Source organism: Mobula birostris, chromosome 29 (assembly GCF_030028105.1).
Source record: "Mobula birostris isolate sMobBir1 chromosome 29, sMobBir1.hap1, whole genome shotgun sequence".
Taxonomy (NCBI): Eukaryota; Metazoa; Chordata; class Chondrichthyes; order Myliobatiformes; family Myliobatidae; genus Mobula; species Mobula birostris.
The window spans coordinates 8,873,217-8,885,852 of NC_092398.1; the positions used below are offsets into that span (position 1 = coordinate 8,873,217).

At 43.4% G+C, this 12,636-nt stretch overlaps 1 protein-coding gene across 3 annotated transcripts in view; it reads right to left on the reverse strand.

The window, feature by feature from the left end:
• The window catches only part of pacrg (PARK2 co-regulated), a 482,128-nt gene that overhangs the window by 450,292 nt on the left and 19,200 nt on the right, over positions 1–12,636 (reverse strand). The gene's annotated exons all lie outside the window — the stretch shown is intronic.

The window sequence follows — 12,636 nt, forward strand, 5'->3', positions numbered from 1 at the left end:
AAACTGAAAGAGCCCAATTTGAGCTACAGACCACAGTCAATTTTGCTTTTCTTGTGAATGTTATTTATCCGATGCTATGAGCCTGTGCTGCTGCCGCAAGGAAGATTTTATTTTTGCCGGTGCATACGTGCACTTGTGCAGATGACAATAAAATTGACTTTGAATATTACATTTTTTTTCAAGGAGAGCTAGAATCTTTTCTTCCGCCCACCTGGCAATCACCTCCTCCGACAGAGATTGGAAGTACAATGTCATACCCAATGCCCGGGAATCATCCATCTCAGTTTAATGTGGTTAGCTCATTACGCAATGCATCAGAAGTCCACCTTATTTAAATTTAAAGCCACGCACGACTCTTTCAACTGACTCTCAATCATATTATGGTCACTGATTGCAAAATGCTCCCTTCTAATCTGATTGTTAATTAATTCTGGCTTGCTGCAACTCTATAAAGATACTCCAATCCTGTCTCCAAGTAAATTTGGCTTTGAAATCAAATTTCAAAATTTAAAAAAGTCCCAAATAACCACTGAACAAATGCTCCACCAGTCCAAGAAAGCCATGCTAATGGTGTAATTACTGTGTCTGAAAGCTGAATGCCAACGTGACAGGAAATAAGCTGGGCAAATACAACTGAAACATATTTAATTGCTAATGCAAACTATTATCTTGAGCTGCAGCCAAATCCATTTTATCAACTTTGTTTTCCCTGAGATTTCATATATACAATAATAGAAACAAGATACACAATAGACACAAGAGATTCTACAGATGCTCAAAATCTTGGGCAGCATGCACAAAATGTCAGGTTTCTCAAGTCTGGCAGCACCTATGGAGGGGAGTAAACAGTTGATGTTTCAGGCCAAGACCCCTCATTACTAATTTGACAGCACAGTTTACTTTACAGGTGGCAGGGTGGAGATACGTCTCTGCCCAAGGAGGTGTAAGCTGCTCCTTCCCTCCGCTAGCCTGCAGGTCACCTGCTTAGCATCCCCGATCAGGGTCATGTGGAGCCGTGGCAGAAGGTGGCAGATGGTCAAATGAGCAGTTGGCGCATATCACAAGTCCTGGTTATGCAACCACCGACGCCAGGCAGACAATCTCTAAAGAGTATTGATAATGGCTGGGGTCACCCGTCTTGTGAAGGCACTGCCCAGAAGAAGGCAATGACAAACCACTTCTGTAGAAAAATTTGCCATGAACCATCATGATCATGGAAAGACCATGATCACCGACATCACACGACACGGCACATAACGATGATGTCATACAACATGGTGCATAATAATGCTGATGATGATGAATTTATTTTGAGGTAATAATAGCTGCATTTTTGCACGTGCTTCTAACATATTCTTCCAAATAGGAATTTCTGAAAAAGATTGTGTGCCTTCCTACTTAAAATTTCAATGTAAATTTTATTATCAAGGCACATATATGTCTATATGTCACCATATACAACCATGAGATCTATTTTCTTGCGGGCACACTCAGCAAACCTATAGAATAGTAGCTATAACAGGATCAATGAAAGATCAACCAGAGTGTAGAAGACAACAAACTGTGCCAACGCAAATATAAATAAATAGCAATAAACAACAAGAACATGAGATAATGAGATAAAGAGCCTTTAAAGTGAGATCATAGGTTGTAGGAACATTTCAGTGATGGGACAAGTGAGTGTAGTTATCCCCTTTTATCACAAGCCTGATAGTTGAGGGATAGTAACTGTTCTCGCACCTTGTGGTGCAAGTCCTGAGGTTCTTGTATCTTCTACTTGATGGCAGCAGTGAAAAGAGAGCATGATACTTAGTTTGAATTCTACTGTTTAGCCAAAGGGACAATATGTTGGAGGAACTGAGCAGGTCAGGCAGTATCTATGAAGAGGAATAAACGGAAGGGCTAAGACCCTTCACCGCTAATAGGGATACACTGTTTACTTTGATAGTCATAATTGCATCTTTTGTGTCTGCTTATAATAAATTGTGATATATTGCTCTCTATAACAATTTCTGAAAGAGATTGTGTGTCTTCCTGTTTAAGATTAGATTAGATTAGATTAGATTCAACTTTATTGTCATTGTGCCGAGTACAGATACAAAGCCAATGAAATGCATTTAGCATCTGACCAGAAATGCAAATAATAGTGTTATTTACAAAATAACTGCAAATAAAAGAGTGCTACAGCACACAAATATAAAAGTACTGAGACAGTACAATACAGATGCAATACTGCTTAGCGCTGTGATGAGAGGTTCAGCAGGGTCACAGCCTCAGGGAAGAAGCTCTTCCTGTGCTGCTGGTGCGGGAACGGAGGCTCCTGTAGCGCCTACCGGATGGGAGGAGAGTAAAAAGTCCATGGTTAGGGTGAGATACATCCCTGATAAATGGTCCTTAGTTTCAATTCTACCATTTACAGAAAGCTGATTTCCAAAATCCATTAACGTTGTACTTTCTCAGGAAGTTGCTGAATGTTTTTGAACAGTTAGTTTTTGAACAGTTCAAACTTTAATTTAAATAGCAAATTAATTGAGCAACTTGTCACTTCACACCAGGATTCTTCAAGGCCAAGACAAAGGCACAAGAGACAGCAGATGCTGGAATTGGGAACCACAAATGATCTGCTGGAGGAACTCAGTGGGTCAGATAGCAAGTTCAAGGTTCAAAGTACACTTATTATCAAAGTATGTATAAATTATGCAACCTTGAGGTTCGTCTGCTTACCAGTAGCCACAAAGCAAGAAACCCAATAGAACCCAATTTAAAAAAAGACCAACACCCAATACACAGAGAAAAAAACACAAATCATGCAAACAGTAAAAGCAAGCAACAATGTTCTGAACTAAATTGAGCCTGAATGCTGTTGCTTGCTTTTATTGTTTGCAGGATTTGTGATCTTTTTTCCCTCTCTCTGTGCATTGGGTGTTGGTCTTTTTCTCTCTTTGGTGGTGTTCAACCCGCACCATCGTCCTTTAAACTCCACTGTGCACATACATCTACTGATGCTTCTGGACACGTCTTCAGTGATGTTCCTGGAATCATCGGGTGTTTCGGGTCTTTCAACATCATACAACCTCCTCCAGGTGATCCAGCCGGGGCTGATCAGACCCCAGCTTGTGTCCAGATGGCTAGCTACTTATGACTCCATGGCTCCCCTCTTTTCACCAGAGACCTGCTGGCCAGCCATCTTGAGGCCCTCTCTGCCGCATCGGTGGTACTGCGGATGGATCTCCTCTTCCTCTCTCCCTTGATGCTTGCAGCTTCCTATCAACCCCTCCCTTCGCCGTTGCCTCCAGAATTTGTTTAACATCTTCATCAATCTGCTTCCACAGTGAAGTCATGTTAGCTGCAGGCCATTTGATCCGCCTCCTGTTAGACTTCATGTTAGAGGGATTAGCTTGCAGCACTTGGAGGTCCAAATATTCAAAAGGTTCAAAGGTTCATTTATTATCAAAGCACGTGTGCATTCACAACTCTGAAATTTGTCTTCTCCAGATAAACCTTTGAACCTTCGAATATTTGGAGCTTAAGGGAGTATGGTGCATGTTAAGCACCACCCAATGCACAGAGAGAGAAAAAGTTCAGGTAAATTTAAAATCCAAGTACGTACGCAGTGCCTCTCAAAGTCCAAACCTATGGCCCATCGTGAGAGGTGGAAACAGGTAAGGCTGGCCAGCAGGTCTCTGGTGAATCTCTATAGGCCAATCCCTTGTGTAGTGGATGCAATGGACTGCAGAAGAATTGATGAATCCAGCCATATCATCAGCTTCAGAGGACAATGGAGAGGGGAGGTCATCGATGGTCTGTGTTCCACTTAGGAGCTAAGAGCCCAAGTAAGTATGCCTCTATATACTACCCTGGGATTCATTTTCTTTCAGGCATTTACAATAGAACGAAGATAAACATTAGAATCAATGAAAAACTAAGAATCTAGGGCGCGGCCATTCCCAATGATATTGTATGCGTAACTAGGGGCCGTGCAAAATCCGGATTTGATGGAGACAGACGTGAGAAGCACAGAGGAACATCTGGGGTAACTTCTGAAATGCCTGCTTCGCTGCCGCTGCTACTGTGCGATCGAGAATCTCCGGAGACGAAGGCCCCGAATCCTCGGCTTTGCCTATTGCCTGTTGTCGGGGCCGGGTTCGAAGTGCTCAGTGCTCGATGTCAGAGAGCTGGTCGAAGGCTCGGAGTTTTCGGACGGACTCGGAGTCGGACTGTGGTCCGGTGCTTCCAGGATGCTGCATCGGCAAGTTGGTGGTGCTGGAGGTTCACCGTCTGCCTGAGATGATGGGACTTTCAAGAGACTCTGAGACTTTTACCGTGCCATGGTCTGTTCTTATCAAATTACGGTATTGCTTTGCACTGTTGTAACTATATGTTATAATTATGTGGTTCTTGTTAGTTTTTAAGTTGGTTTGTCATGTGTTTCTGTGATATCATTCTGGAAAAACATTGTATCATTTCTTAATGCATGCATTAATAAATGACAATAAAAGAGGACTGCGTGTCCTCATCATCTAAATCTAAAACTGGAAATGGCGAATAACCAAAGTGCAAAAGACAAACTGTGCAAAAAAAAAGCAACAAATAAATAAGTAAATAAATAATACTGATTACATGATTTGTAGAGTCCTTAAAAGTAGGTTGTGGGATCAGTTCAGTGTTGAGGTGAGTGAAATGATCTACGCTGGTTCAGGAGCCTGATGGTTGAAGGATAGTAATTGTCCCTGAACCCGGTAGTGTGGAACCTGAAGACATAAACTCGGCAGGCCAGGCAGCGTCAAAGAAATAGAACCAATGAAAAACTGTACAGAAAGGCTGACAGGCGACCGATGTGAGTAAATAAGTTGTGCAATCAGTTCAGTGTTGAGGTAGGTGATGTAATCAAAGCCAGATCCACGAGCCTGATGGTTGAAGGGTAATACCTTAGGTAAATACTCCCTTATTCATTCACAAAATGTGGACTTTTCAAGCAAAATTAGCATTTACTGTCCAACAGGTTAAGGTTAAGAAAACTTACGGAATGCTTGCTTTTATCAGTCGAGGCATTAAGCTCAAAAGTCAGGAGATTATGTTGCAACTTTATAAAACTCTGGTTAGCCCCACATTTGGAGTGTTGTTTACAGTTCTGGTCACCCCGCTATAGGAGGGATGTTGAGGCTTTGGAGAGGGTGCAGAAGAGGTTTACCAGGATGCTGCCTGGTTTAGAGGGCATGTGCTATCACAAGAGGCTGGATAAACTTGGGTTGTTTTCTCTGGGGAGCTGGAGGCTGAGGAAAGATTGGATAGAGGTTCATAAGATTATGAGAGGCATAGATAGAGTAGATTGAGAGTATCTGTCTCCCAGGGTCGAAATGTCTAATAACAGAGAACAGGCATTGAAGGTGAGAGCGGGTAGGTTCAAAGGGGATGTAAGGAGTAATTTTTTTACTCAGAGAGTAGTGGATTCCTGGAATGCGCTGCCTGGTAATGTGGTAGAGGCAAATACATTAGATGCTTTTAAGAGATGTTTGGATAGGCACATGGGTGTAAGGAAGATGAAGGGATATGGACAGGTTGTAGGTAGGAGGGATTAGTGTTTGAGTGTTTTTGATTTGCTTTTTAGCTGGTTCAGCATAACATTGTGGGCCGAATGGCCTGTTCCTGTGCTGTACTGATCTATGATCTATACGTTCTATGGAAATCTTGAGCAACATGCACAAAATGCCAGAGGAAATCAGAAGATCAGGCGGCATCTATGACAGCGTTTCCCAGCCTCGGGTCCACAGACCTGTCAGTTAATGTAAAGGCCCATGGCATAAAAAAAGGTTCGGAACCCCTGATCTACGGAAAGGGATAAACAGTCAACAATTCAGGCCAAGACCCTTCATAAAGACTGGAGAGGAACGGGGAAGAAGCCAGAGTAAGAAGCTGGGAGGAGGAGAAGAAGTACAGGCTGGCAGGTAATAGGCGAGACAAGGTGAGGCGGAAGGTGGGTGGGTAGGGGAGGGGCAATGAAGTAATAAGCTGGGAGGGGATTGGTGGAAGGGCTGAAGAAGAAGAGATCTGATTGGAAAGGACAGTATTTTTGATGTTATATCTTCATGATCTAGCAGTGAATAAAAGAATAGAAGGTGGCTTCCTAGTGAATGAAGAGAATGTTTCCACATACACGACGTCCATCACCCTCCCTTGCCAGTGCAGCTGGAACACCTTTGGATAGTCAACAACTCAATGACGTGTGGGGCACAATGAGACCGTCTGTCAGTCGGGGTGGACGTAGGCATTGTGTGCCAGCTGTCTACGAGATACGCAAGCCGAGACAGTACAATATGGAGAGCAAGCTGCTGCCAGTGTAGAAAGCTCCTGCTCTCCACACAGCTGAGGAACCCAAAAGAACGGCAGAGACGAGCACAGTTTGGTATCAGCAGCATCGCAGGAGTTGTCAGTCAGCATTGAATTCAATGTAGGACTGCCTTAGGGACTTCAGGTCCCGATTTTTCCCTCGGGGTTTACTCGCAAAGCCTCCCCGATAAGCGGGTATAGGCAGTGGACGTTTGAGATCAGCGTTTACCTTCTCCTAGGTGAGCTGCCGACCACGGCTGACGAGACCCATCTGCCCGAAGCGACTGGTTTTAAGGCTCCAGCAACCTGTCTTTGCTCCTTCTCCTGTCAGTAGAAACAGTTCCGCCGGGCTTAGTAGCTAAGCCACACACGAAGGCCAGGAGCTGGACTTGGTTGTAAGAGGCTATTTGAGACACATGCCATTGGGAACATTTAATAGGTAGTGGGAGTTTGTTCTCATTATCACCCCCAGCTATAACCACATTAAGGAACTGAGGTATAATGAATGGGGCAGATGCTGAAGGACAGCCTGGGGGTGCAGTGGAACTGCTGCTGCATAGTTCAATGCTATCAATCAGGGTCCACACATCCTCTCAATGAATGGGAGCTGCGGTTTACATAGAATGGTATAGCACAGGCTCCTCAGCTCACAATGTTATGCCAACCTTTCAACTTACTTCTTTTAACAAGTTCTTCCACACTGCTAGGAATCCTGCCATTAACCCTGTTCTCTACCTTCAAGTCTGGCCTTCGAAAGTGCATACCTTCACTCCTTTCTGGGTTGAAGTCCATCTGCCTCTTCTCAGCTCACCTCTGCATCCTGTCCATGCCCCGCTGCAGCCCACGACAATGATCCACACATCGCCCACCTTCGCATCAACTGCAACCTTACTAATCCACCCGTCCACCTCTTCATCCTAGACATTTGCGAAAATGACGAGGAGCAAGGGTCCCAGAACAGATTTCTGGGGAAGACCCACATTGCAAACACTTGTGGTTTGGTCAATTAATAGGACGCCTGTTACCCCTCACATGTAGATGAGTGGAAAGGAGACAGTAATGTGCAGAGAATAAATTAGGATTTGTATAAAGATTAGCTTTATTCGTCACATGTATATCAAAACATTCTGTGAAATATCCCAAACACAAGGAAATCTGTAGATGCTGGATAGATAGATAGATCGATAGATATACTTTATTGATCCCGAAGGAAATTGGGTTTCGTTACAGCCGCACCAACCAAGAATAGAGCGTAAATATAGCAATACAATCAAACATCAAAATGCAAACTATGCCAGATGGGAGATAAGTCCAGGACCAGTCTAATGGCTCAGGGTGTCTGACCCTCCACAGGAGGAGCTGCAAGTTCGATGGCCACAGGCAGGAACGACCTCCCGTGCCACCCTGTATTGTATCTCGGTGGAATATGGCCGAAGTCCAACAGTAAAAAGTTCAATATCCAGTCTACAAACACGTTCCTCGATCGTAATATGACCCAGATTGCAACACACATAATTTCAACACAATTTCAAGCAACACACATCAAAGTTGCTGGTGAACACAGCAGGCCAGGCAGCGTCTCTAGGAAGAGGTACAGTCGACGTTTCAGGCCGAGACCCTTTGTCAGGACTAACTGAAAGAAGAGCTAGTAAGAGATTTGAAAGTGGGAGGGGGAGATCTGAAATGATAGGAGAAGACAGGAGGGGGAGGGATGGAGCCAAGAGCTGGACAGTTGAATGGCAAAAGGGATATGAGAGGATCATAGGACAGGAGGCCCAGGGAGAAAGAAAAGGGGGAGGGGGGGAAGCCCAGAGGATGGGCAAGGGGTATAGTGAGAGGGACAGAGAGAGAAAAAGAATGTGTGTATATAAATAAATAAATACCGGATGGGGTATGAGGGGGAGGTGGGGCACTAGCGGAAGTTAGAGAAGTCAATGTTCATGCCATCAGGTTGGAGGCTACCCAGAGGGAATATAAGGTGTTGTTCCTCCAACCTGAGTGTGGCTTCATCTTGACAGTAGAGGAGGCCGTGGATAGACATATCAGAATGGGAATGGGATGTGGAATTAAAATGTGTGGCCACAGGGAGATCCTGCTTTCTTTGGCGGACAGAGCGCAGGTGTTCGGCGAAACAGCCTCCCAGTCTGTGTCGGGTCTCTGTGAAATATGTTGTGTGCGTAAAATCAAATCACAATGGGTTGTGCTGGGGGCAGCCTGCAAATGTCACCACTCTTCTGGCACTAACATCGTATGCCCACAACTTCCTAACCCTGTCGTAGGAAAACAGCATCCATTATCAGAGTTCTTCACCACCCAGGCTATGCACTTTTCTCGCTGCTGCCATCAGGTAGGAGGTACAAGAGCCTCAGGACTCGCACCACCAGGTTCAGGAACGGATAATACTCCTCACCCATCGGGCTCTTGAATAAAAGGGGATAACTACACTCACTTGCCCATCCATTGAGACGTTCCCACAACCAATGATCTCACTTTAAGGATTCTTTATCTTGTTATTTCATGTTCTTGCTATTTATTTATATTTGCATTTGCACAGTTTGTTGTCTTCTGCACTCTGGTTTGTCTTTCATTGATCCTGTTATAGTTACTATTCTATAGATTTGCTGAGTATGCCCGCAGGAAAACGAACCTCGGGGTGGATATGGTGACATGTACGCACTACGATAATAAAATTTACTTTGAAGTTTTTTGAATTTTAATCCTAACCATACGTCCTTGGACTGTGGGAGGAAGCCGGAACACCTGGAGAGAGCTCACACAGTCACAGAGAGAACGCAATATTAAAGATTAGTGTAAAAATGGGTGCTTGATGGTCAGTGCCATTTCCATGAAGAGTCTGATCTGGTGCTGTTGGATTCTATGATGTAATGGATCATAGATCATTTAATCAATGAAAAAGTACACGTTGAAGGAGTTGCATTTTGGAGTCATAAGCTATCAAATTAGAGATTCAATGTCCATGAACAAGATTGTGCTGTGGTATTTGCATTATTTCTGCAAGTCTGCGAGTTAATGATGGATGAGATGCAGAGATTAGATCAATCCTTGAATCTGTGTGCACACATAACCCTCCTGGACACAGGCAATGCAAACAGCATCAAATATATCATCTCTGATCGACAGCCCATGGATTTTAATCGAGACTCAATAATTTTATTTTAAGTATTATTGATTTCTCAGCACTAAGCCATATATCATTTATCATGTGCGTATCAGCCTGAAATAGGCTTAAAATTAAATAAAAGTCTAAATGAAGCTATGAAGAATTCAAGACAGAATGTCTGGTGTAATCTTCAGCCCCAGGAACATAGACATGAAAAGGTAGAACAATGCCAGCGTTGAAGATCATGAATAAAAATCTATAATGTCAGAAAGCAAAAGTGGAAAATATGGCATATAGCCAAAGTCTTAGACTATCATATATAGAGCAAGGGTGCCTAAGAGACTTTTGCACAAACTTATGTTTGTCAATGTGGAGCAGAGAGCAAGTTTGTAAATCTGGCTGGAGCAAAGGGTGTTGGGAATGGCACAGGTTGAGTGCCATGGGAGGGGTGTGGGACAGGTGGCAGAGAAGGAGTGCCAGGAGAGGGGGAGAGACGACACGCTGAGACATCGGATCATTTGATTCCTAACAATTAGTTTATCGATCATTTCTGGTGCTTCTCACACCTTCCCTCTTCTTTCCCCTTTTCCCAACCATGATTCCCCTCTCCCTGCCCCCTTCCCACTCTCAGTCCACAATAGAGACCCGTATCAGAATCAGGTTTATCATCACTCACATATGTCACAAAATTCATTTTTTTGCCGCACCCTAATTATATATATATATGTGCCTAAGACTTTTGCACAGTACTGTACACATTTAATTTAAATTAGTTTAGTTAATGCATCAACTTTAAATAAACTAACAGATGTATCAGTATTACAGTGGAGTAAAGAGAATTACAGAGGCATGAGAGAGGATCTGGTCAAAGTTGATTGCAAGGGGACACTAGCAGGGATGACAGCAGAATAACAATGGCTGGAGTTTCTGGGATCAATTCAGAAGGCACAGGATAGATACATCCTAAAGAAGTATTCCAAAGGAAGGAGGAACCAACTGTGGCTGATCAGGGAAGTCAGAGACAGCATAAAAGCAGATGAGAGGGCATATAATATAGCAAAAATTAGTGAGAAGTTAGTGCATTAGGAAGTTTTTTTAAAAAAACAACAGAAGGCAACTGAAAAAAATAGTAAGGAGAGAAAAGATGAAATATGAAGGTAATATCAAAGAGGATACCAGAAGACTTTTCAGACATATGAAGTGTAAAAGAGAGGTGATAGCAGAGGTCAGACTGCTGGAAAATGATGCTGGAGAGGTAGTAATGGGGGACAAAAAATGGCTGATGAACTGAGTAACTATATTTGTGTTAGTCTTCACTGTGGAAGACACTGGCAGTATGCCAGAAATTCGAGCGCATCAGGGAGCAAACGTGAGTGTAGTTGCTATTACTAAGGGAAACTGAAAAGTCTGAAGGTAGACCCGGACCCGATGGACTACTCTCCAGGGTTCTGAAAGGGGTAGCTGAAGAGACTGTGGAGGCATTAGTAATAAGCTTTTCTAGAGTCACTTAATTCCAGAATGATTCTAGAGGAATAGAAAATTGCAAATGTCACTCCACTTTTTAAGAAGAGAGGGAGGCAGAAGAAAGGAAATTAAATTATAGGCCAGTTAGCCTGACTTCAGTGATTGGGAAGATGCTGGAGTGGAGTCTATTATTCAGGATGAGGTTTTGAGGTAATGGGAGGAGCATGATAAAAGTGGTAAACCATATATATATATATATATATATATATATATGTATATATATGTTGTAACTGGGTTAACTGTGTGGACACGCCCCTCTGCTGACTGCCTCTGTGGCTCCTCCCACAGTTCCCTGAATAAAGGCGATTGCGCCCTGCTCCTCCCCCTCAGACCAGGGGCAGACACTCAGCATGGAGGTCACGTTTTACTGCGAATAAAAGCCTTTCAGTATTTACCCTACTTCAGTCTTTTGGAATTATTGAAGGTGCTCCAATAAAGTAGACCAAAATCAGCATGGTTTCCTTCAGGGGAATCTTGCCTGACAAATCTGTTGGAATTCTTTGAGGAAATAACGGACAGGATAGACAAAGGAGACTCGGTGGATGTTGTGAGAAGGACTTTGACAAGGTGTCGCACATGAAGCTGCTTAACAAGATAAGAGTCAGAAAGGATACTAACACGTATAGAAAATGAGCTGATTGGCAGGAGGCAAAGAGTTGGGAAAAAGGGGGCCCACTGGGACAGCTTCTTTTCACATTGTATGTCAATGATTTATATGATGGAATTGATGGCTTTGTGGCTATATTTTCAGATTATACAAAGATAGGTGGAGGGGCAGGTAGCGTTAATGAAGCAGGAAGTCCGCAGAAGGACCTGGACAGGTTGAGAGAATGGGCAAGGAAGTGATAGATGGAATATAGTTAGGGAAATGTATGGTCATGCAATTTGGTAGAATGAATAAAGAGGTAGACTATTTTCTAAACAGGGAGAAAATTCAAAAATCAGAGGTGAAAAGGAACTTGGGAGTCCTTATGATTGATTCCCTGAAGGTTAACTTGCAGGTTGAGTCAGCGGTGTGGATGGCAAATGTGATGTTAGCATTCATTTTGAGAGGTCTAGAATATAAAAGCTAGGATGTAATGTTGAGGCTTTATAAACACTGGTGACGCCTCATTTGGATTATTGTGATCAGCTTTGGGCACCTTATCTAAGAAAGGATGTGCTGGAATTGGAGAGGGTCAAGAGGAGGTTCAGGAAAATTATTCCTGGAATGAAAAGGTTAATGTATGAGGAGTGTTTGATGAGCGTCTGGGTCTGTACCCACTAGAGTCTAGAAGAATAGAGGGCACCTCATTGACACCTATCCTATATTGAAAGGCCTCGATAGAGTGGATGTGGAGAGGATGCTTCCTATGGTGGATGAGTCTAGGACCAAAGGACACAACTCAGATTAGAGGGAGATCCATTTAGAACTGAGATGAGAAGAAATTTCTTTATCCAGAGGATGGTGAGGCTGTGGAATTCATTGCCACAGACAGCTGTTGAGTATATTTAAAGCAGAGGTTCATTGGTTCTTTGCTAGGCAGGGTGTTGAAGGTTACAGGATGAAAGCAGGAGAATGGGGTTGAGAGGGACAAAAGATCAGCCTTGAAGGAATGACAGAGCAGACTGAATGGACTGAGTGGCCTCATTCTGCTTCTGTGCCTTACGGTCTTATTAGGCAA